We start from the raw sequence: 24,965 nt of genomic DNA, 5'->3' as shown, positions 1-24,965 counted from the left end.
TTATTTTTCCAATCTTTTGCATGTACTTTACTGCCAGATTAGACTGTTTTGTGTTACTAAAACAAAATATTTGAGGCTGGGTACTTTCTAAAGAAGAGGTTAATTAGCTCACAATTCTGGAGATTCAAGAGCGTAACACCCACATCTGCTTGGCTCTGGTGAGAGCCTCCTGGCAAATGACATCACAATGGCAGATGGCTTCATAATGGTGGGACCACATGCAGAAGACATCACTCAATGAGATAGGAAGCAAGTGGGTACCAAGAGAGCCAAATTGTTTACACCAATCCATTTTCACAAAAAGTAATCTAGTTCCCCAAGACCTGTGTCAATCCCTTCTGAGGTCAAAATCACCATGATCTAATTATCATCTTCTAGGCTCCACTTCTTAAAGGTTCCACCAACTCAATATCACAATACCTGGGGACAAAGCTTCCAAAATGTGGAACTCTGGGGGATGCACTGAAACCATATCCAACCCATATAAACTCCTATCATTTGTCCTAAAAGTTTAACTTTTCATTACTTTTATTCTTTTCTTCATGACTTCTATGAAATGCTTTCCAACATGATTGTTAAAACATAATTTGATCACCATTCCATGGCTAATTGAGAGGAGTCAGGTGGAAACTCAGATCTGAACCCTGACCCACTGATCTCTCCACCATGGCACTTTGACCTCTCTTCTACCTTCTGATCATAACACTCATCTTATTTCTTATACTTGAGTCATTTTGGATGCAGAACATGTGATCAGGGAGGGATGACACAAATTTAAGTTTCCCAGCACCCCTTCTCAACTACATTCAAAATAAGAGTTGTAACAAACCTTGACCCATGGCATAGATGCAGAGCTCAAGGTTAAAGGGAGCCTAGGTCTGAAAAGGGCTTGGAGGAAAATCAGTTCCAGTGAATTTACTAAAGAGAATTTTCTATGTTCACTCAGCAAGTAGCAGAGACAGGTGAAAAACACTGTTCCCCTCCCATCTCCCTGTTATGTCTCAAAGATGTCACCACACATAGGAAATTCCAGGAAAAGCTAAGATCTGAGAGGATGCTCTCCTGACTATTTGTAAAAAAGGAGAACCCAAGTTTGAAACAGAACAAAATAGAAGTACGAAAAAGCAAAAATAAGAAGAAATTTATATTTTTCATTCTAGGGTCACAGTCTTCATTTTATAATTGGAGTTTGGTCAATTTATTTGGGTTTAATTCTCTGTCATCTCTTTCTTTATTCTACCTGTTTCATATTTTTCACTTCTTTCTTGCCTTATTTAATATAATATTATTCCTTTTTCTCTTTTATTCACTTTCTGGTTGCATATTATTTTATTCTTTTTAAACTGGTTATCTTACACATTAATCTATTTGCCTTAGACTGATAGGAAGCTATTTATATTTTATCTCATCTCAATGAATTTTTAATTATATTTGTCCTCCTTATATCTTTTTTAGTGTTTTATATATTTTTGTTTTTCATGTTAAATGTCAAAAACATTCTTGTTTGTTCTTTATAGCTAACTTTTTTACATGTATACAAATATTTACTTTTTTTGATGCTGTTCTTTATTTCTTGACTCCTATTCTTCCATTTGCCATATGACTTCTCCCTTAAAAGCTCATTTTAGGGTTTATTGTAGCAACATATATGAAGGACAAAGAATAATTATTACCAAAAGTTTACAGAATTATTTCTTAAGAATTTTATTTTGCCTTCACTATTATAAGTAATTCTTACTGGATATAAAATTCTAGGTAGATCTTTTCTTCCAAAACTTATAGCTCTTTTTTTCTCAGAGAGAAGGATCTTTCATCTGCTGATTCACTCTGCAAACGTCTGTGCTAGCCAGGCCTAGGCCAGGCTGAAATCAGGAGCTGGAGTCCTGGGTAGCAGGAACCCAAGGACTTGAACCATTACCTGCTACCTCCCAGGGTACCTGTTCCAGGAATGGAGAACAAAGCCAGGACTCAACTTGAAACACTCCTAAATGAGATGTGGGCATCCTGAGCAGTGGCTAAACCACTGTGCGGAGAATAACCACTTTCCAAATCATGGTCCTTTTAAACTCTGTGTCTGAAAACTCAAATATATGGGTCAACTACAGATTGTTTTTATTAGCTGTTTCTAGGCCTGGTTTCATTTTTATCTTGTTTCCTGGCATATCTAACAATTTTTTTGAATGTCAAACATTATTAAGTTAAAATTATAAATAATCCGGATGCAAATTCATCTATGAAGTAGAATAGAGCATATACCTTTATCCAATGAAATACAAGTTATTTCAGGAATGGATTTCAGTCTTTTGAGGTTTTGGTTGCTTCAATTTAGACCTTACTGCTAGAGAGAAGAACTTGAGGTATCCCAACTGAAAGCCTAAGGTATTCACCAGTAACTAAATTTCTTGTCAGAACATAGTCAAATTTTTAACTCTGCAGCATTTCAGGGCTACTGAAAGCTCTCTGTGTGGTTCCTTTGCACTTTTGTTTTCTAAGGGGCTTGGCACTCTCATTCCTGGCTGTCTTCTAAGCTCAGAGAAATGACTGAGAGCTCTGATCAATGTCATTGACTCTTAGCTGATGATTTATGCTTGGCATCTCAACCTCTCTGCCCCTGCCACTTACAAATCTGTGTATACTTCAAAAAGAAAATGTTACCTAGACTACCAAGCTTACCTCACTGTGTTTCTCTTATTTGGAAGATCTTAGATCCAAAATATTGGATGCCATGGTAGTTGTTTGGTTCCTTAAAACAGCTTTTTAAACAATTTTATATAGCTTCTCTAATTGTCACTGGAAAGTCTGATATGACAATATTTCAACATTCCATCATCATTAGATACACAACTACTATAGAGTAAATGAATGTTAGGCAACTATGCTGATAATTTTTATGTAATCCCCAAATATGAATTTTGAAATTTGTAAAATAAATTTTCATGAAACTAAACATAAAATCACATTGAACATACATAAAAATTAGTCCACATATAAGTGGTAAAATCTCAGTAAGTTGTATTAATTGAACCAGAGTGAATTGCCCGGCTTTGGCACTGTATACTATGCAAGAAATCAGTAATAGGAGAGGCAGGATGAAGGGTCATTTACCCAAATTACAAAGCTAGGAAAGTGAACAAGTTAGTAAAGAATTCCTACCTAAATATTCTTGCTTTGATAATAATAGCAATACTTGCTCCTGGTAATAAAATTAGTGTATTACAGAAACACCAAACATAACAAGTTAGACTCATTCAACTATCATCATTGAGAGGAAATCTCTGTGAACAATATGATGCCTCTTTATTTAATTTTTTTGAAAATAGTTATTGAAATCTATTGGAAAATTTTTAAAGTAGTAATTTCTAATTTTTTCTCATGACTTTTTAATGATGTAGCTTGTCTGTGTGTGTATGTGTATGTGTGTTTCTTTGCAGTAGCCAAAGATGTATTTTCGTTTTAGAAATTTTAGGATGTATAATTTTGCTTTATACATTTTCTTTCTGACATTTTTAAGTACCATGTACCCAAATTCTTCCTTATTTTTAAACTATCTTTTATCAGTCATTTATTCTTTGACAGGCAGAGTGGATAGTGAGAGAGAGAGACAGAGAGAAAGGTCTTCCTTTAGCCGTTGGTTCACCCTCCAATGGCCGCTGCAGTAGGCGCGCTGCGGCCGGCGCACCGCGCTGATCCGATGGCAGGAGCCAGGTGCTTCTCCTGGTCTCCCATGGGGTGCAGGGCCCAAGCACTTGGGCCATCCTCCACTGCAGTCCCTGGCCACAGCAGAGAGCTGGCCTGGAAGAGGGGCAACCGGGACAGGATCGGTGCCCCGACCGGGACTGGAACCCGGTGTGCCAGCGCCGCAAGGCGGAGGATTAGCCTAGTGAGCCACGGCGCCAGCCAGAAAGGTCTTCCTTTTTGCCGTTGGTTCACCCTCCAGTGGCCGCTGTGGCCGGCACATCTCGCTGATCCGAAGCCAGGAGCCAGGTGCTTCTCCTGGTCTCCCATGCAGGTGCGGGGCCCAAGGACTTGGGCCATCCTCCACTGCCTTCCCGGGCCATAGCAGAGAGCTGGCCTGGAAGAGGGGCAACCGGGATAGAATCCGGCATCCCAACCAGGACTAGAACCTAAGTAAAAAACAGAAGTGATAACACTAGATCTCTGCAAATAGTAGCCTGTTAAGCCACAGCGCCGGCCTCAGTAAGATAGCTTTTAACTACTATTTGCAGAGATCTAGTGTTATCACTTCTGTTTTTTACTTAGCACAATTAAATGTATACCATATGTTACATTTAATGTTTGCTGTTCATGTATGTACTTATATTTTCTTTTTTGCTGTGTCCCATAAAAGGTAGTATATGGGAAATCCATGTGAAATTTGTGTCTCCCTATATATTTCTGGTCAACTTCCAATGAATAACTATTTATTTAAAACTGAAAAATAAAGTCTTCCAAATATCAAAAGAAACATCATCTTTGAGAATAGCCAGTTTTGGCCAAAGGTACCCTTTATAACATAAGAGAATAACATTTGAACAACCATCTAATTCACAGTCACTTAACAGCATTTAAGGTATCCTCCACCTACACTTAAGAAAGATATAATTTCCCTTTACCTTATAAACAAGGGAAATTATGCCAAGGGAGTAAGTAGGCTTTGGGCCTTTTGAAAAATTTTTAAAGAAAAATAGATTGTGTGAAGTCTACTGAAGTCAGTTTGGTTGGTTGTGAGCATGCCAGCTCAACTGGAGTAATTTCCTTTAGCCCATTAGAGAAAAATTATAGAGAAGTCCAGTATAATCTCTGAATTTATGGTATCATCTGAGAAGGGATATTCTGTGACAATGAAAAGTTATAGTTTGAAGCTAAAGGGGTAGGGGAAAATAGTATGATTACACTTTCTTTTGTGAATCAATTCCAGATGTCACTATTAGATTCTCTGAGTGTTGAAGGAGCAAAATATCAGTGCTAGAGAGACCATGGAGATGATCTTCTTGAAATTTCTCTTTTTGTAAAAGAGGAAACTGAAGCCTAGAAAGCCTGGCTGCCTGCCCTAGCCATACAGTCTGGTAGGAAGGGCTGGGTCTAGAACCCACGACATTCCAATTACTAGGTTCTCACAGACTGGAGTAATCAGCAAGTGCACAGACAGTAGGAGATTAAAAGTTTTGTATCTCTTTATCACCACTGTGTAACATGAATGCTTTTTTGTGACATTTCAGAATCTACTTTATATAAACACTTGAATGACAAACAATGATTAAATGCAATCAGAAAGTGAGTTACTAGGGTAATCAGAAGAGGTCTCAGGACTTCAGTAAAACCACAACCAGAAATATATTGACAAATTAGTCTCTTTTTCAAATGGGTTCTCCTTTAAGATTTTATTCATATTACTTTTTTTAGTAGAAAAAAATAGTATCTTGTTGGTCTACAGATTTGCTAAAATTTTTTTAACAAAAAAAGTCACCTGAACTGTTATTTCAAATTAAATTATTTTGCCTCATCCACTCTTCACTGTTAATGTGATTATGTTCATTTGCTGGCATTGGTGGTATCTCTTCAATCTGACTCGCTTAAAATAGCCACTTTACCAATGGCCATCCCTTTTTTCCAGCCAGGATATCCTCACCCAGCTTGGAAGGCATGATTTGCTAGAGTTCTGCATTTTAGCAAAATAGACAAGTATGAGGTCTGAGGTTTGTGGAGGAGATAGAAGCAGAGGTAAAATCTAAATATGCAGAGCTGTAATTCATTCCAATTGGATTATAAATTGACAACCAATCCTAACACAGAAGTTGTTCTAAAATGTAAATTATTTCTGAAAATTTCTATTACCAGTTCATGGCTTATATTTGAAATAACTTATTAAAATGAAAAGCATTGTAAATGATAAATATTTCACATAAATGCACATTTTACAGATCTTCTTTGCTAAAAGGCAAACTACTTCTGAACTCCAAGCCTCCGTTTCATCCTGGGCTTAAATGTGATAGTAAATCCTGGATTTTCTTAAGTTCAGTGAAGATAATACACATAAAAGAACTATTGGACAAAGAATACACTGTTTAGTGTTTGTTGTGTTGTTGTTCATAGCAACCTTTTGCCTTATTAAACTTAGAGAGTACCTGCTTTAAAAACATGGTACTTAATGATATTCTCTTAATAATGATAATAGACTCATTATTTCTGAAAATAACAAGGCAGAGAGAAAAAATTAGGCAATAGCTATGGCCATTTGATAGAACACATTTGTATATAAACCTTGAAGTATCTAGAATGTTCAAGGGGAAGTGGAATATCTGCACATTAATCTTACAAGAGGTATAGGGATGAGAGCTAACAGTTTGTAAATTAGCATTTATCTAGAAGATTCCTACTAACCTCATAAGAAACTATCCTTTTTAGCTAACCTGACAGTAAGTATAAGGGAAATTAATGGAATATTCAAGTTAGTATATATTTAGGAAATATTGAATGATATTGCATAGGAAGTGTTATGGGAATTAAAGAGAAAGTCTGTACTCAAAGCACAATCTCTAAAAGGCAATTATTATAAAGACATATCATTTATTTATTTATTTTTAGTTTCTTTTTTTTAATTTTATTTAATGAACATAAATTTCCAAAGTACAGCTTATGGATTACAATAACTTCCCCCCCCCCCACATAACTTCCCTCCCATGCACAACACTCCCCTCTCCCACCCCTTCTCCTCTTCCGTTAAGACGTATTATTTATTTAAAAGGCAGAGTTGCAGCGAGAGAAAAAGATCGTCTATCCACTGGTCATTCCCCAAATAGCCGCAAAGACTAGAACTGGGACAATCCGAAGCCAGGAGCCAGGAGCTCCTTCCAGGTCTCCCACATAGGTGCAGGGGCCCAAGCACTTCAGCCATCTTCCACTGCTTTCCCAGGTGCATTAACAGGGAGCTGGATCAAAAGTGGAGCAGCTAGGTCAGATAATGTTTGCAAACAGGTAAAAGCACAGTTGAGAGAAGCTGTATCAGTCATGACAGCACAGGTTATTTTGTAGGAACAAACAGCCCACCAAACCTATGTCCTAAAGCAAAGATTACTTTCTCTTCTATGCAAATGTTGTTGCAGACCTGGGAGTCTTCCCAGGACAGGTGTTCTCCACATTTTGGCTCAACATCACATTCAGTTTCAACCTTCTGGCTCCTCCTTATCCAAATCTGCTTCCCCCAGACAGCACAATAAAAGAGCAAGTTGAAGGCTTCCACGTGGAATTCAATACTCTCGCATTACAGGACATGTGGTTTTTCTACTCACACCTTCCCTGGCTTTCATTGGTCACAGAACCCCATGAGACTACATGAGGGCAAGCAGGGAAGGAAAATTCCCATGGGGGCCGGCACTGTGGCGTAGCAGGTAAAGCCACCGCCTGTAATGCCAGCATCCCATGTGGACACCGGTTCGAGACCCAGCTGCTCCACTTCTAATCCAGCTCTCTGCTATGGCTTGGGAAAGCAGTAGAAGATGGCCCAAGTCCTTGGGCCCCTGCACCCAAGTGGGAGACCCGGAAGAAGCTCCTAGCTCCTGGCTTCAGATCGGCACAGCTCCGGCGGTTACAGCCAACTGGGGAGTGAACCAGTGGATGTAAGACCTCTCTCTCTCTGCCTCTCCTCCCTCTGTGTTAACTCCGCCTTTCAAATAAATAAATAAATCTTTGAAAAAAAAGAAAATCCCCATGTACTATTTATTATGCATCCTTAAGTCTTTGACAAAGATGCTCATCTTCTGTTAAAATAACTGAAAGACTATGAAGTCCAAATTTCAGAGTGTCCAGATGTCGGTGTAAACAGATAACTGGACTTGTGTTACAACCAAGATGTTAATGCCCAGAAAGAGCGAAGGAAAGATCATAGCAGCCCTTGTCAAATGGCACCTGCACTGTGCCATTCAACCCAGTCCTCAAAATTGGAAAATGAATTAAACTTCAGTGGGAGCTGTGACAGTATTCACTTTTAGGAACTGGCCAAGGAAAGCTTTGCCTCATAAATTTTCTCTCCTCCAGGATTTACACTGAAATAGGTGGCAATGTCATTTGCACTCTGAACATTCTGGAAATTTGGCATCTGTGAACTTCCCTCCTGAGGCTACACCATAGCAAGACTCAAGGCAGGATCAAGGCTTTGATCGTCCAGCGCTCTCGTGAATGAACAAAGCACCAGTGACTTCTCGTCTGTTGGGGAGAAACAGCTCCTGCCTAGAAATTTCCATCTGTAGACATGCTAGGAACTAGTAATGCCTCTGCCATTTCCTCTTGCTCTTCTTCCTCATAATCAAAGGAACTTTTAGCTATACTGACTTATGGGGACCCCAGAGAGTATAGATGTGGAAAACACTTTTACTAGAATGCTTGAAACCAGATTCTGGCAAATTAAGTTACAGCAGAGTATATGTTTTAGGGGGTCGGTAAGTGTGCTTTGTGGAAAATTTTTAAAATGAAAACATTGGACACAGAATTTTTTTAAAAAACATAATATTTACTAAAATTTTCAAACTTTGATAGTATTCTAGGAAAGTGTTTATGCAAATGTATCTTTTCACATTCAACGTTGTTACCTTTAAGAGAACTGCACTATGATGTGATATTTTGCTTGTTTCAGATTGTATTTATTTATTTGAAATGCAAGGTGACCGGGAGGAGGAGGAATGAGATAGAGTCTTCCATTCACTGGTTTACTTCCCAAATGTCTAAAACAGCCAGGGTTGGGCCAGGCTGAAGCCACAAGCGAGGAACACCATATGGGTCTCCCACATGGGTGGCAGGAATCACACGGGCCATCATCTGCTATCTTCCCAGGAGCATTAACAGGAAGCTGAATCAGAAGCACAGAGTAGCTGATACTCTGATCACGCAATGCAGCACCCCAAGGTGCAGCCTGACCCACTGCACTACCATGCCTAGCCCACTCATGTTACTTCTTTAGAAGACATTAAGAGTTTTTCAAAGAAGCCTCACAGAGAGCTGAATTGTATTCACTTATTTAAAGGTAAAAGGACAAGTGTGATTTACAGATTGCATTCTTCTTGTCTGTGTCTTAGGACTAAAACTTGGGCTTTAGTAAAGAATGTCCAGTTAAGTATTAATAGAGAAAATCAACAGCAGGCTATGTTGTAGCTTTCTGAATCTTCTGGAAGTCAGGTTTTGCTTGAGGTAGTTAATATGCAACATGAACGAGAGTTGCATCCGCTCTGACCTGCAATGTTCTCAGCCGATAGGGGCCTAGAGTATTGTTCAATGTCCTCCCACCCCAGATTGCATTTCTCAAGAGGAAAGGGATTGGGATATCTGCCAACGTGATTGCAAATACATAAAGTGGAATAAAAACCAAAAGAACTGCCAAGTATCGGATTACATTCTTCTTCACCCCAAGGGTGTTAGTCATCATAAACTGCCATAACAAAATACCATAGGCTGCGTGACTTAAACAACAAGAATTCACTTCTCATAGATCTGGAGACTGGAGGTCCAAGATCAAGGTGCCAGCAGGGTCGGTGTGTGCTGAGGATTTCCTCGTCAGTTACAGACCAGCCACCTTCTCACTGCAGCCTCTCATTGCAGGGCAAGAGTAAGCGCCACTATTTTCCTCTTCTTATAGGGCCACTGATGTCATTGTGGTGGGGGGAGGGCTCACCCTCATTGTCTCATTGAAATCTAATTACCACTCAAAGATCTCATGTCCAAATACCATCACAGTAGGGGCTAGGGCTTCAAAACCCAATTTAAGGGGACACAAACTTTCAGTCCATAACAATGAGAGATTTTGCTAATATATTTCTCTAACATGAAGAGATCCAACTGCTAAATGCCCACACGTTGGGATCAAAGCAATTCTCCAGTGTCGTAATAACTCATACCTCTTGCAAGTCTTTTGATTTAACTCGGCAATCAATTTATGTTTTGCATTTTATTGCTGGATGCTCTAAGAGACTGACAGGTAAGACACCAATGTGAAATGTAGTGGTGTTAAGTGGGGTTTGGGTGGACACAGATTTTACCTGTGTTGAATGTGGTGCACCTATTATTTAATCTGTTTGAGCCTCAATTACCCTATCTCAAAACTCTAGGGCCTCTGGGAAGACCAGCAGCATATGTGTAAAGCACTCAGCACAGATCTTGGGCAATTAGTAGTCCTTGACAATTGGTAACTATTCTAAATACCATGTTAAGGGCAGGTGTTCACACAGCAGTTAAGTTACCAATTGGGACACCCACATCCCATACCAGGGTTCAAATCCTGGCTCTGCTTCTGACCCCAGCTTCTCACTAATGCATACCCTGGTAGGCAACATGTGATGACTCAAGTAGTTGAGTCTGCCTCACACACATGGGAGACCCAGATTGAGTTCTGGGCTCCTCGTTTCAGCCTTGCCTAGCTCTGGCCATTGTGGACATTTGAGTAGTGAACTAGTGGATAGGAGATTTTATTTTTCCCCTCTCCCTGCCTTTCAAACAAAATGAAAATAATTAATTTAAAAATAAATCCCAACTTATATGTTGCCAGACAGAAACCATTGTCTATAATGTTAAAAGCCATAAAATCGGCTGGCGCTGTGGCTTACTAGGCTAATCCTCTGCCTAGCAGCACCGGCACACGGGGTTCTAGTCCCGGTTGGGGCGTCGGATTCTGTCCCGGTTGCCCCCCTTCCAAGCCAGCTCTCTGCTGTGGCCCAGGAGTGCAGTGGAGGATGGCCCAAGTGCTTGGGCCCTGCACCCCATGGGAGACCAGGAGAAGCACCTGGCTCCTGCCTTCGGATCAGCGCGGTACACCAGCCGCAGCGGCCATTGGAGGGTGAATCAACAGTAAAGGAAGACCTTTCTCTCTGTCTCTCTCTCTCACTGTCCACTCTGCCTGTCAAAAACAAAAACAAACACACACACACACACACAAAGCCATAAAATAGGAACTTGAATTTCCATAATGCAAGAGGGTGCTGGGTCTCTCAATCCACACTTCAAGCACGGTTGTTGGGGAGATGGGATAGAAAATAACAATGGGGTCACCATCCAGGGTACTAAAGCAACAGATTCCCTCACCTAGGCCTATAGGCAAATACTCAAAAGATAAGCATCTCACCTTATGAGGGCTAAGACAACCAGCTAGCAAATAACACAATAGCTCTTCAATCAGGACTCAGCACCCTCTTCCCATTTGACAAACTATGAAAACAGAAAAAGGATTTTCCCTGCAAGAATTTCTGCTTGATATACTGCCTTGACCTGCACCTAACAGTTCAAATCATGAAAATAGGAATCTTTTATGGTTACCGGGAAAATTCATAGTTTATCATATTTTGTCGGCTGGAGAGGAAGAAAAGACTTGGCCAGATTCCTGAGGGAAAGATAGCCTGTCATATTTGCTGAGATTTATTTATGAAAAAGCACCAGGATGATACTTTTGTGCAACGCGCCCCGCTCCTGCTCAGAGCACCCTCAGTGCAATGTGAACAGGAGGTGCTTCCAGAATTTTCCAGAGCTGAAGGTAAAGTAGGCAGCAGAAAGAGGGTGGGGGAAGACACTCCCCTGCCATCATTTAAAGATCTTGATTATTTAAACTTCTGCAGAGTAATGACTGCATATTTGAAGGTAATACATCTGTTCTTTTCCCTCCCCACCCCCATGTGGTTTTCTAATCCCGAGGTAATTACGTTTTGACAAAAATTTATTGGGACATCTGTTTTTTCCCTTAGATCTGCAGGTCACTGTGCAACTCTCACAGCGGCCCAGTGGAGAGCTGCACTAGAGAAACCAAACACAATGGCTGGCCAGATCCAGGCCCCACTCCCTGGGTGCAGGTTTCAGTTGGAGACGGAAAGAGCAGCGCCCAGATGTGGCCAGCCCACACCTTCGCCTGGGCCTCCGTGTTTGGTTCTCCACAGGTGCTCAGCATGAGCTTCTGGCCTGGGAGGGTGAAGCATTGAGAAAATGGCGGGGGAAGGAAGGAAGAGGGCTGGCTTGTAGCAGGCTGGCAGAGTGCATCGACATTCATGCATTCCCTAGCTTGGCATCTAATGGAAAAATAATTCATGGAGGGAAGGGGATGGGGGTGCAATGCACGGCCATATGTTTGAAACCCCTGCCCATAACGGCTGGCTGTGGTTACCAGCGTCTGGTGCCACTAACTAGATTAAATTATGGTACCCCACCGAGGCACAGAAATCAGAAAGATTTCTCCCACTTTCAGCCTTTGCTAAAGCATGGAGCAACCCAGCAAATATGCCCCCCTATATAAAACTTTTGTTTGTTTAAAAGTGCAACTCCACTTTTGTATTTTTTTGTTGTGGGTAAATAGCAAAAAATTGCTAAATTCTCAGCTCCCATAGGAATGCCTGTATCACAATTCCACAGGGAATGCCTATTTGCCATGGTTTTCCACCTTTGAGTCCTCAAAAGGAAGTGTACTTTTTGAAGTATCCAACCTATTATCTTGACCTAATGTTTGAAAAAGTATCCAAGTGACTCGCTTTTGTGCCAAAGGAAACTTTAGAAGATTTTGACGTGTTTCTACTATTAAGAATTTAATTGGGAATTTCAATAACTAAATAAAATTCTACCTCTCTCTCCTAGCTTATTGATTTAAAACGGGGGAGGGGGTGGTGGTGGAGTGAGGTCATAACCAGAGTGGGCATTTAGTGCAGCAGTCAAACAACCCTGTCTCACATCAGAGTGTGCTGGGTTCAGCTCCCAGCTCCAGCTCCCTCTCAGTGCAGACCATAAGAGGCAGCAGTGATGAATCAGTTGATTGGGTTCCTCCCATCCAACAAGATATCTGGACTGCATTCCTGATTTCTGGCTTGGGCTCCAGCCTGGCACGCACCACTGTGAGAATTTGGGGAGTGAAGCAGCAGATGAGAACTCTCTTTCCCTCTCTTCCTTCCCAAATAAATTATTTTTAAAAAAGTTTAAAGTAGGCCGGCGCCGTGGCTTAACAGGCTAATCCTCCGCCTTGCGGCGCCAGCACACCGGGTTCTAGTTCCGGTTGGGGCGCTGGACTCTATCCCGGTTGCCCCTCTTCCAGGCCAGCTCTCTGCTATGGCCCGGGAAGGCAGTGGAGGATGGCCCAAGTCCTTGGGCCCTGCACCTGCACGGGAGACCAGGAGAAGCACCTGGCTCCTGGCTTCGGATCAGTGAGATGTGCCGGCCCCAGTGGCCATTGGAGGGTGAACCAACGGCAAAAAGGAAGACCTTTCTCTCTGTCTCTCACTATCCACTCTGCCTGTCCAAAAAAAAAAAAAAAAAAAAAAAAATTTAAAGTAGTCATAACCAAGTTATTTCACTTTCAAATTGACACCAAGCAACACTCAAGTCTTTTCTATTTCCTGATGACTATCAAACAATCATCACAATGATGACATGCAAATCTCCACATCCCCAAACCAAACAGAAGAAAATGAGGTGCATCTGGGTGAAATACTCAGGAGCATCACTTCTTTGATGGATAAAGGACAGCTGTTTCAGAATATTTCTTGAGGAAGTAACAAATGGGAGCAAAGTCCCACATTCCGGAGGGAAACACTGAGAGGAAGAGACAGGAACTGCAGGTTATTAAGAAGACCTCCTGGGGCCAGCACTGTGGCGCAGCGGGTTAACACCTCGGCCTGAAGGGCCTGCATCCCATATGGGCGCCTGTTCGAGTCCCAGCTACTCCACTTCCGATCCAGCTCTCTGCTATAGCCTGGAAAAGCAGTAGAAGATGGCCCAAGGCCTTGGGCCCTTGCACCCATGGAGAAGACCCAGAAGAAGCTCCTGACTTCGGATCGGCGCAGCTGTAGCCGTTGCAGCCAATTGGGGAGTGAACTACTGGATGAAGACTCTCTCTCTCTCTCTCTCTCTCTCTCTCTGCCTCTCCTTCTCTCCCTGTGTAACTCTGACTTTCAAATAAATAAATAAATATTAAAAAAAAAAAAAAACACCTCCTGCTCCCAAGCTGGGCAAGGAGATCCTGGCTCCAGACTTTGGTTCTAGGCTTCGTTCTGATTATCTGTGTGCCTAATGATAAATAATCATCTGGTGAATTTTACAGAATCCCAGTGTCCCATAGGAGCAGGGTAGCCAGTAGAAGAAAAAAAAAAAAAAAGCCTTTCTCTAAAATGAGTTGGAACAGATGAATTAAAGAAGCTTAAATGGGCCCGAGTACAGTGAGTCTTTTTGCATAAATGATAAGCTCAAAGAGAGTAAAATAGCTGGATATACATCTTAATGTAGCCTTCCCAAGCAGAAACCAAAGATTGAGCAGCTGGGACAACAGACATTTTTTCCCCATGGTTCTGGAGGCTGCAAGCCCAAGGCCAGGTGTCTCCATGGCTGGGTTTTGGGGGGGCTCTCACCTGGGGTTCCAGATGCCGCCTTCTTGCTGTGTCATTACATGGCAGAGAAAGGATGCTCTTGGCTCTCTCCCTCTTATAAGGACAGTAATCCCATCGTGCAATTCTCATCCTTATGACCTCATCTAAACCTAATCACATCACAAAGGCCTCATGGCACATGGGGGTTAGGGCTTCAACATAAGAATTTGAAGGGGAACTACATTCAGTCTGTAACAACTGTTGTCTAAACTTTTTGACCATGAGATTACAAGATTTTAAGAAAGACTAGGGGTTGGTGCTGTGATGTAGCAGGTAAAGCCACCACCTGCAGTGCCAGCATTCCATATGGGCTCCAATTCTAGTCCCAGCTGCTCCACTTCTGATCCAGCTCTCTGCTATGGCCTGGAAAAGCAGTGGAAAATGGCCCAAGTCCTTGGGCCCCTGCACCCACGTGGGAAACCTGGAGGAAGCTCCTGGCTTTGGATGAGCGTAGCTCTGGCTGTTGCAGCCAATTGGGGAATGAACCAGCAGATGGAAGACCTCTCTCTCTCTCTCTCTCTCTCTCTCTGCCTCTCCTTCTCCTGGCATGTAGCTCTGACTTTCAAATAAAGTAAATAATTCTTTGAAAAAAAAAAAAAGGAAAAAAACACTAACTTGAACTACCTTTCACTTTTAAGCTTTGACGCAGTGTCAAAGTTTCCTGTGCCCCAGCATTAGGCATGCAGAAGGAATTCAAATATTTTTATAATGAGCTTGTTCACCCATTTCCCCCTGGTTTTATCCCAGAATATGAAAAATGAATCATGGAGGCATTACTAACTTTGTCTGACAAATTACTGAGGACAGGGTGGGGGAGGTGGGGTGATGGCAGCAAAGTCTAGCATAGTTAGGAGGAAGGCACTCAGCATACTTACAGCTGTAACTCATGCAAACAATCCCCATGAAACCACTGATGTATACACTGATCTAGGAGCCAGGGGTATTACATCTAGCCCCTTCAGTAACCAGTGCGAGTATATGCACATGCATGTGTGTTGGGGTGATGTTTGGGCTGAATAGAGGGTCCCAAGTCTCTTGTCTATTGCGTTTATAAAGGGGAGGCTATTTATGTGAAAGGCAGAATAACAGAAGGAGGGAGAAAGAGAAAGAGAGAAAGAGAGAGTGAGTTTCCATCTGCTGGTTCCTCCCCAAATGCTTCAACAATAGGTGTGGGCAAAAGCCAAAGCCAAGAGCCAGGAATGCCATCTGGGTTCCCATATGAGTGGAATGGACACAAGTATCTGAACCATCATCTGCTGCCTTCTCAGATACATTAGCAAGAAGCCACATCAGAGGCAGAGTAGCCTGGACTGGAACTGGTCATCCAACATGGGATGGAGGTGTCCCAAGCAGGGATAAACTGTTCTTGTCTGTTGCTCTTGTAAATAATATTTCATTTAAATTAAAGTCATAGCACTTCAAAATTAAAGTTCCTAAAACAATTGTCCTATTGTTTCCTTATTTCTTTGACCCAGCTTCACCTGTTTTGTATTTTTTCTTTTCTCAATCAAATTTTACTTTTCATTATTTTCTTTTGTCATTATACCGGTATTGGGTTATGTTTTTATAAATATACACCCAAGAGCCTATTTTATTTTTTTCTCTGCTTCTGCTCCAAAGCAAATAAATCATATTCATTATATTAAGAAGAAATAGGATAATAAATTTCAACTTTTTTTGCATTAGATCTTATAGAACTGCTTGAAGAAAGAATGCATATGGACATCTTACTTTAAAAGACAAATGTTTTAGGGGTCGACGCTGTGGCATAGTGGGTAAAGCCACCGCCTGCAGTGCCAGCATCCTATATGGATGCCAGTTCAAGGCCCAGCTGCTCCACTTCCAATCCAGCTCTCTGCTATGGCCTGGGAAAGCAGTAGAAGATGGCCCAAGTCCTTGGGCCCCTGCCCCCATGTGGGAGACCTGGAAGAAGCCTCCTAGCTTCGGATCAGCACAGCTCTGGCTGTTGTGGCCAATTGGGGAGTGAACCAGATGGAAGACATATCTCTCTCTCTATCTCGCTCGCTCTCTCTGCCTCTGCCTCTTTGTAACTCTGCTTCCAAATAAATAAATAAATATTTTTTTAAAAAAAACGACAAATGTTTTTTAATGCAGTGATCCAGAATCCTCAGGATAGTTCTCAACACAGGAGAGTCTCTTTTACATCTTACCATCCACACTCTGGTCATCCTTTCAAAAATGACTTAAACACCTATTCTAGAAGCCCCTCCCAGCTCTCCCTCTCTAGTGCTCAGAGAGCATTTTTAATTATTTCTCTGTACCTCTGCTTCATCTTCCATATGATAAGAAAAATAATAGTAGCACCCTCGTGACAAATTCTTATAGTCTCCGTACCCAAAGATGCAGGAATACAGTAGATATTTAACAAATAATAGTTTATCTGACTTTAACAGAAGATGCTCAGGGAACCCAAATGGCCAGACAGGCCTCCCATCAGAAACTGCCAGGAAGTAGGCTTATCTTCATCCTGGAGGCAATGCTGGCAATTAGGCAAATGAGGCTCATGCCCTGCCCCGCCTCTCATTATCTGCTTGACAGTGAAAGTCATTCTCTCTGGACCTCCCAGGCCTCATCCTCAAGATGAGGGGGTTGAGCTGTGTGACATGGGGGTTCTAATACCACAGGCCTCCCTGGTAAACAAAATGCATCATCATTTCCTTCCTAGAGGGCAGACGGTCATGGGCCCTGCCTATCCAATGTGGCTGCTCTCCTGGGTACACGGGTCTCATGTTGATATTCAGGTAAAGAGCAGCAGAAAATCTCCCATCCGCAGATGAAAATAATTTGGTCCTTTCCAAGCTTATTTTCCCGTCACTGAGGTATTCACCATCACCTTGCAATTTTCCCTCCTCGACTTCTTGGAGGCAGATTTTACTAAACAGAAGTTGAACCCAGCCCACCAGCAGCCTGCTCAGATGCGCTCATTAGAGCATGGGAGCCCTGCGTGTGTCTGCACTCTCTCACTCCAAGAGCAGGCACACAAAGAGCGGCATCTGGATAGACGGCCTGCGGAGGGCTGAGCAGAGGGCCCTCTGCCAAACCCTGTTCCTTTAATTCACCTAAACACTGACCTTGAAAAATTGCCCTTTATGGGATGTGATGAGGTGTGAATTCAATCTCCATCCTCACTTGGGTCCTGTCATTTTCTGCATGGTGATTGCCAGTTGTGCCAGACAACATCAACCGGACCGGCAGAGGGTTGGGGAGATTGACAAGGTCCTCTGGGGAAAGCTGACATCAAAAGACCCTGCAAACTCATTTCAGTCGTGGCCTCTCGCTCAACTTTATTTTTTTTTTTTTCCAGCTGCAATCAAGGCAGCAAAGGCTGGTACTGGTTCGGTGACATGAGTCGTGCTGCTTAAGGACACTGTCTGTGGTTGTTGGAGCAAAAGGGCTGCTTGTCCTAGAGCAGGCTTTGGAAGGGTCTCTCTCTGTTCACTCACTTTCCTTTTTAAATTCTCGGGCTCATGACCCAAACCAATTCACTGCAAACTTACTCTAAGTGCTCCAAAAAAAGGCAAGCGAGGTGAGTGAGCATTCTGCAATTTTTCTTGTACTCAGAGAATCAAATGCAGTTGATTTAACTCCATCAAATCGCTGACGACAAGCACAGATACAGAGGATGGAAAATATGCAAGGCCAGAGAACAGCCCCAGTTCTACATTTTCTATCAGTATTAAAGCCAGATGTTCCACTGATTGTTCCCATTTGATAAAACCCAACAATGATAAAGGCTTCTCCCTGGGATCGGTGGATCCCAAGTTCCATTCATCAGTGCACGCCTCGTGTGGCTGCACACCAGGCCAACTGGATAGCATTAATGCAGCGCCAGGGCTTCTGTGAAGGCACAACTGGTCCTCCTTTGTCTGGTGGCTTCTATAGGTTGTTGTGGCTTGAACAGATCTGTTTATGCTCCCCTTGCTATGGCAACGTTTATCTGATATGGACAAAAGGCATTTTGATTCTTGAATTAATAACACTTGACTCCAGTCTGTGATTCAACAAGAGGTATTTAAACAGTTTCAGTGAAGGCAATGTTTTCTCTGAAGCCAATTAATACAGAAACAAATTTTTGACTGAAGTGATCCAAATGTGCAGCAAGTAAGTGTTACCGTGTTCTGTAAACCATCAAGCTAGCCCCTCAGTGAGTGAATGGAAAGGGAAAAAAAAAAAAAAAAGAAGAAGAAGAAGAAGAAGAAGAAGAAGAAGAAGTAAATGCACATCCTGTTGTGCTTGAACCTCAAATGACAGCCCAGGCAATTTCACATTTTAAGGGGGACCTGCAGAGGCAGCTTTTGTTCAGTCTGATAGCGTGTTTGACCCCGGTTATGAAGTCCGAGAGGGCCCTCAACACAGAAAGGACTATGAATTCACCTTCCCCTCACCCCCTTGATAACTAGAGGCTGTCCTTGGCGCAGGGCTCTTACCTGCTCCATGCAGCCCCCCAGAGAGGTCACATGACTTGATTTGATGAGAGATTTTTTTTTTTTTCTGGCAAGCAGATGTAGCCCGAGGGGCTCAGGTAAATGGTTCTCCCCCTTCTCCCCTACCGCTCCCAAACAGAGGTTTCCTTTTCTTTCCTCCATTGAAAAATTGCCAAAACCACTCCATACTGTACAGCTAACCCAAAACCAGGCAACAGAGAATGATGTTAATTTAAACTTCTGCCTTATTAAGTAACAAAACCCAGAAATAATGTGATCAAAGCCAAAAGACACAAACCTCTGCCATCTTTCTTGAGATAAAAGGAGTAAAACACCCATTAAATGAAGGAGGCTTGGACACTTAATAAAACTAGCTAATTAAGTGTTGGAGGAACTTAGGATTTTGCCTCTTGAGCCCTGCAATACTCGAGACCAGCCTGTCTCCGCTCCAATCTCACTCCTTCCTGCTGTGACTCAGGCCATCACATAATTCTTTTTTTTTCTTTCTTTCTGTTCCTTATGTGCCGGAGGCTGCTGTATGTATGGAGTAGTGGTGACCAGAGGACTGATCCCAAGGTTGTGGGGCTGCTGAGCTGGTCAAGACAAGCAGGTGTTATGTTCTTGGCTAAAATAAATCAACAAAAGAGGAATGAGTTGGGTGGGAAGAATTGGGGGTTGCTTCTTGGCCATCTCCTAAGAATCCCAAAATTTCTGTGAGAGTCTCCCCCTGGGAATGGAGCCCTCCTCCTTTTGTGTGTATGCTATAAAGTTTGTTTTTCAAGGGTGTGAGTGAATTCCATACTTCAATTCAACACATTCTCTTTTTTTCCCTCTTCAACTTACAGTCTGCAAATATTTTTAAAACACCTGTTATACACTAAGCATACAAAAAAATTTTTTTTAAAAAAAGGCCCAGTGCCCACCACCTGGTTAGGAAGGTTGACCTGCACATTAATAATTGTAACAGGTATACAGATGTAGTTCCCTATCTTTGCTGGATGACAGAGCCACCTGAGCAACGAGTTTAAAATGCAGATCCTCATAGTCCTTTCCCTACCTCCACCCCCACCATGTGCCAATTGGAGATCTCTAGAACCTGGAGCAGAAGTTGAACCAGAACATTTACATTTCAATCGAACACACTCCCTTTTATTTTAATGAAAAACAAGGAAAGAGTTCCTGTTATCAAGAAGAGAACTTGGGCAGAAGTCACTAAAGCTCCTTAGGGCAGGCCCGAAGCTTTGTTTAGAGATTCTGAGCCCAGGTGCAATGGAAACAGCAATGACAGAAGACACAAGTTCAAATCCAGGGCTAACTCGGGTCAGGTTCCTATGTAATTGGGGAACTAGTATCTGCTCTGATGAGTGTTGTGTAACTTCAACAGAATAAAATATAATAAAACAGCCATCCTTGCAGTTTGCAGGTATCAGATGCTCTGAGACTGTCAGTTTTTGGTAGCCTAGACTTCCTTCTATAGAGATCAATATGACAAATGCCACTTTAATTTTTCCTGTATGAACAGGAAGATATTTAAGAGATAAGCATTCTTATTTCCCATTTTCCTGTCTAGTCAATAATAATATTCAGATTTTAAAAATATTTTTGTCCTTCACTTTGGTGAGAAAAAGACTAGATAAACCTCATCACTAGAAGCTGACTGTGAACACACTGACAGTCAAGAAGTGTTTGAAAAACAGGTCACATGGAATTCTTAGGAACACGTGGTCCAACTCTCCAAACCCTGAACCCAAAGATAGCAAGCAGTTTGTCCAACACCACAAAGCAGCCAGTGGCAGAGCCGAAGAAAAAAATTGGTGAAATGATTCCACATTTTCTCACTGCATCTCAGTATTCTACAACATGCCCCACTGATCCTGAGAGCAGGGGAAACAAATAGGAGGACTCCTGCTTCAACTGGAGAGTCAGATTTTCAACTCTTTTTATCTACTTAAATGTCCCTGTATGACTTTCTTTGAAGAAACAACTTTACAACTAAACACAAGTGACAACACTGCACTGTACCATCCTGTAGTTTTCATCACAGGTTGTATTGTTTGTTTCAGCAATGCTGCCTAACTTATTACAACTATCATCAGAAAGCAATAAGGCAATTTTAGTCATTGTGCTTGAAGCTTAGAATTTGCGTGCTATCTTCTCATTGGCATGTCCTATTTCTTAACATAAGTTTGAAACATCATGCAATTTCCATTGAACAACTCTGAGAACAAATGAATGCAATTAGACTACTTAGGTCTAGGATTACAAATACTTAACCAAAAAAAGTACCAGTCTTCTCCAATGTATTGTATTAGGTTTGGGTCTAGTTAATTAGCTCTTCCTTATTAGAAAATGACCCTGTATCTGCTTATAGTTGGAATTTTAATTATCTCCTCCATTCTCCCCTTAAGACTTTCTAACCAAGAATAAGTAAAAAGTAACTAGGATTAAAGATAGACATGTATGGGACTACTATTTACCCTCCCAATAGCCATTCTCATCAATTTTGTTAAAAGCAGACATGGGTCTTTCCAAATATGTATTCAACCTCCCTTGCTGCTAAGGGATGTCATGTGACAGTACTATGATTGATGTGATGTGAGTAGAAATGACAGAGAGGAACTCCCAGCAAACTTCTTAGAACAGATTGGCACATTTATTTTGACCTTTCCTCATCCTGTTTTTCCTTTCTGAACAAGAACATAATCGCTGGCACTCCAGCCATCATCACTGAGAGCAGGATAAGAGTTACACCCTACAGAAGATGGAACACCAAGTAAGAAAGGACTCGGGTTTTGGTGGCATCAAGGACAAGGCTTGCCAGCCTGAGTACCTACCTCCAAATGTGTTTTAAATGACAGACAATGTTTTGTTGCTGTTGTTGTTTATTTTGCTTTTTAATATCTATTACTAACAACCAAGCAGAACTCATTGCTTAGACAGTCAGCAAGCCAAAGTACTATAAATGGAGCTAAGCTTAAAAGCATTTCCTATGTAACAGGAAGCATGATCTGCCAGAAATCTGCCCAAGAAAGCTTGTTCAAGAGAGATTTCCCAACTTTTTTTATGCTCTTCCAGCTCCGAAGTTTGGAAAGTACATATGAACAGTAAAGTACATGGGCAGATATCCAAAGGGAATCATTTTATGTTTGCCCAGTGCTGTACAATGAACAGGGCTAGATATGTGTTGTCAATGATTCTTTATTCCTAGGAGTCAACTCAATAAAGGAAAGTTAAAATTCAAACCATTTTTGAGAGAGACGTATTGTATATGAAAAGGCCATTTAGAGCACACCACTATGTTTGAGATCACTTTCAGGCCTGCCATATGATGGGAACATTAAATGACATCCATACCTACCACCTCTTTGCTTAGCCTTTGTATCGGTTCTCTTAAGCAATCTAAACTCAAAAGCATGAAACCACTGGGTCTCCATTAGGGCTTCCCAAAGGCATGCCAAAGCATAGGAAGTATGCATTGAACACATTTGTATATGTGTCAGGTATAGAAAACAGCAAACTTAAGCAGAGCATGTCTTTTGAAGTCCTGAAGTTGACTAATGAGCTGGGTGGGGAATGGCACTGAGAGAGTTTCCCTCTGGTCTCTGTAAGATGGAGACAAGCAGCCAGACTCAGGAAATCTACTCTACAAAGGCCCAGGTCTGGGATCTCAGAGGCACTCAGATGGAGCCACCAGCAGGCACAATGGCAAGCTGGAGTGCTAGGGATGTGGCCATCTAAGTGGTAGAAGCAGCCTACCCCAGGGATCCCCACAGACCCCTAAAAGATTGTGATTTACCTGTCACCATTCCCAATTTCCATAGGTAGGACCAACTCTATACTTGCATAGGACATATAGTTGCACAATACGTTCTATCAGTAAACCAAAGAAGCAAAGCTTAATGAAAGCAAATAAATTGCACAATGTTTCACAAGTCATAAGGGCAGCTGGTACTCAAAGCTGAGCTGTCTGCCTGCAAACCCATACCCATTTCTCCTATGCCATGTAAACTCTCTGGGAGGAAACCCTTCTGAAAATCAGTAGTCAGTGGCTCTTACTGTAGAGTCATAACTAAGGCAAGGGTCTTTCTGCTTTGATGAGAAGGCCAGTGCTAGCCCTGTAGTTAGTGCCTGGTTTATCTGAGTTCCTTCTAGTGCTGAAAATAGTTTATAGGGGGCCGGTGCTGTGCCGCAGCAGGTTAAAGTCCCAGCCTGTAGCGCTGGCATCTCACATGGGCGCCAGTTCGAGTCTCGGCTGCTCCTCTTCCAATCCAGCTCTCTGCTATAGCCTGGGAAAACAGAAGATGGCTCAAGTACTTGGGCCCCTGTACCCACGTGGGAGACCTAGAAGAAGTTCCTGACTCCTGACTTCGGATTGGCTCAGCTCTGGCCATTGCAACCATTTGGGGAATGAACCAGTGGAATGGAAGACCTCTCTCTCTCTCTCTGGCTCTACCTTTCTCTGTAACTCTGTCTTTCAAATAAGTAAAATAAATCTTAAAAAAAAAAAAAAAAGAAAATAGTTTATAGATTCCTCCATTTCCATTGTCATGAGCCTACAAAAAATCTAAAAGTTGGAAAACTATGGACCTGGGGAAATTTGCCACAGATGGGAAAGAGTGGGAAAAAATCAGTATCACAGACAGTCAAGCTTTGATGGTGCCCAATGCCGAGTGATTCCTTTCTTTATTGAAATTATAGCGTCTTGTCTCCAACACCTGTGCTTGTTTCCCCATTTCTTGAAGCAAAAGGTCCAAATTTCAGTATATAGCTACAAAATCCTCAAAAAAATAATAAACTATATTTATATACGTTGCTTGGTATCAGTATATCTGTCTTCCCACCCACTGTTGCATATACCCGGTGTATCTGCTGGTGAACTCAACAATTTAGTCTTCCCAGGGCACAAGGGCCCTTCCATACTCCACTGCTGTGCATCACGTTGTCCTCACAGGAAATGCCCTTCCCTTTCTCCTCACACAGCAAAATGTCACCTGCTCTTAAACACCCAGCTCAAATGTCACTTCTTTCTGAAAGCTTCTCTTGGGACAGGTGTCCTGATTTCATGTCTGCATCATCTAAGTGGAATTACCCCAACAGATTTATTGTCCTTTTTACTCTGTTCAGCTCTCTAACACTCTAATGTTTATTTATTTTGTTGAAGAAGTTCTATGCGCTAAATACAATAGCTTAGTCTCATTTGAATTTTTAGAATCATACAAGTTCCTGCTACACAGTGGATAGTCAATGAAGATGGAATGCACGGATAAATTAAGATGATTTCCATAAGAGATTAACTAACTTAAAATCGGCTTTTAGCCTATTGAGATGTGAATATTTTCTGGGTTTATCAGATTCTCGCAAAGCCAAATGTTTTATGAAAATCTACAAGTGTTGTGCCATAATGGATTAAGTTGTCGCCTGCAATGCAGGCATCTCATATGGGCACCAGTTTGAGTCTCAGCTGCCCACTTCTGACCCAGCTCCCTGCTAATGTGCATGGGAAAGCAGAAGATGGCCCAAGTCCTTGTGCCCCTTCACCCACGTGGGAGATCTGCATGAAGCTTCCTGGCTCCTGGCTTCACTCTGCCTCAGCTCTGGCTGTTACAGCCATTTGGGGAGTGAATTAGCATATGGAAGCGCTCTCTCTCACTCTCACTCTCTTTCTGTAACTTTTCCTTTCAAATAAATAAATTAAATCTTTTTTCAAAGAAAATCTAATGATAGGACTCTAGAAATCAAAAGGTAATTCTACCTACCTCCCCCAAAAGTTTCATTTTCTTATTCCTTTTCCTCTACTTTTGTACAATTCCTGTGAGGTTTAGCATCTCTGATTTGCAAGCAGCTTTCATTATCCATCATGATGGATCAATGACTACTAAAGAATTCATTATATGTAATTTGGGATGCTCTTGAACCGGAATTTGGACACATTTTCAGATTTCTGCCACAGTCTAACATCTCTAATCACCAGTACTTATTGACCACTCATGCCCTGTTGACACTTCCCTAAACTCTTTAAATGAGGGAACTTCAAAAAGTTCATGTAAATGTGTATTATGAAAAAATTACACATGGATTTCAATGTTTGGCACCCAAACAAACTTATCTTTTCATTCTATTTCTCCAAGAACTTTTTGAAGTATCCTCA

This window comes from Lepus europaeus, chromosome 12 (assembly GCF_033115175.1).
Source record: "Lepus europaeus isolate LE1 chromosome 12, mLepTim1.pri, whole genome shotgun sequence".
NCBI classification, from domain to species: domain Eukaryota; kingdom Metazoa; phylum Chordata; class Mammalia; order Lagomorpha; family Leporidae; genus Lepus; species Lepus europaeus.
This window is presented reverse-complemented; position numbering follows the sequence as displayed.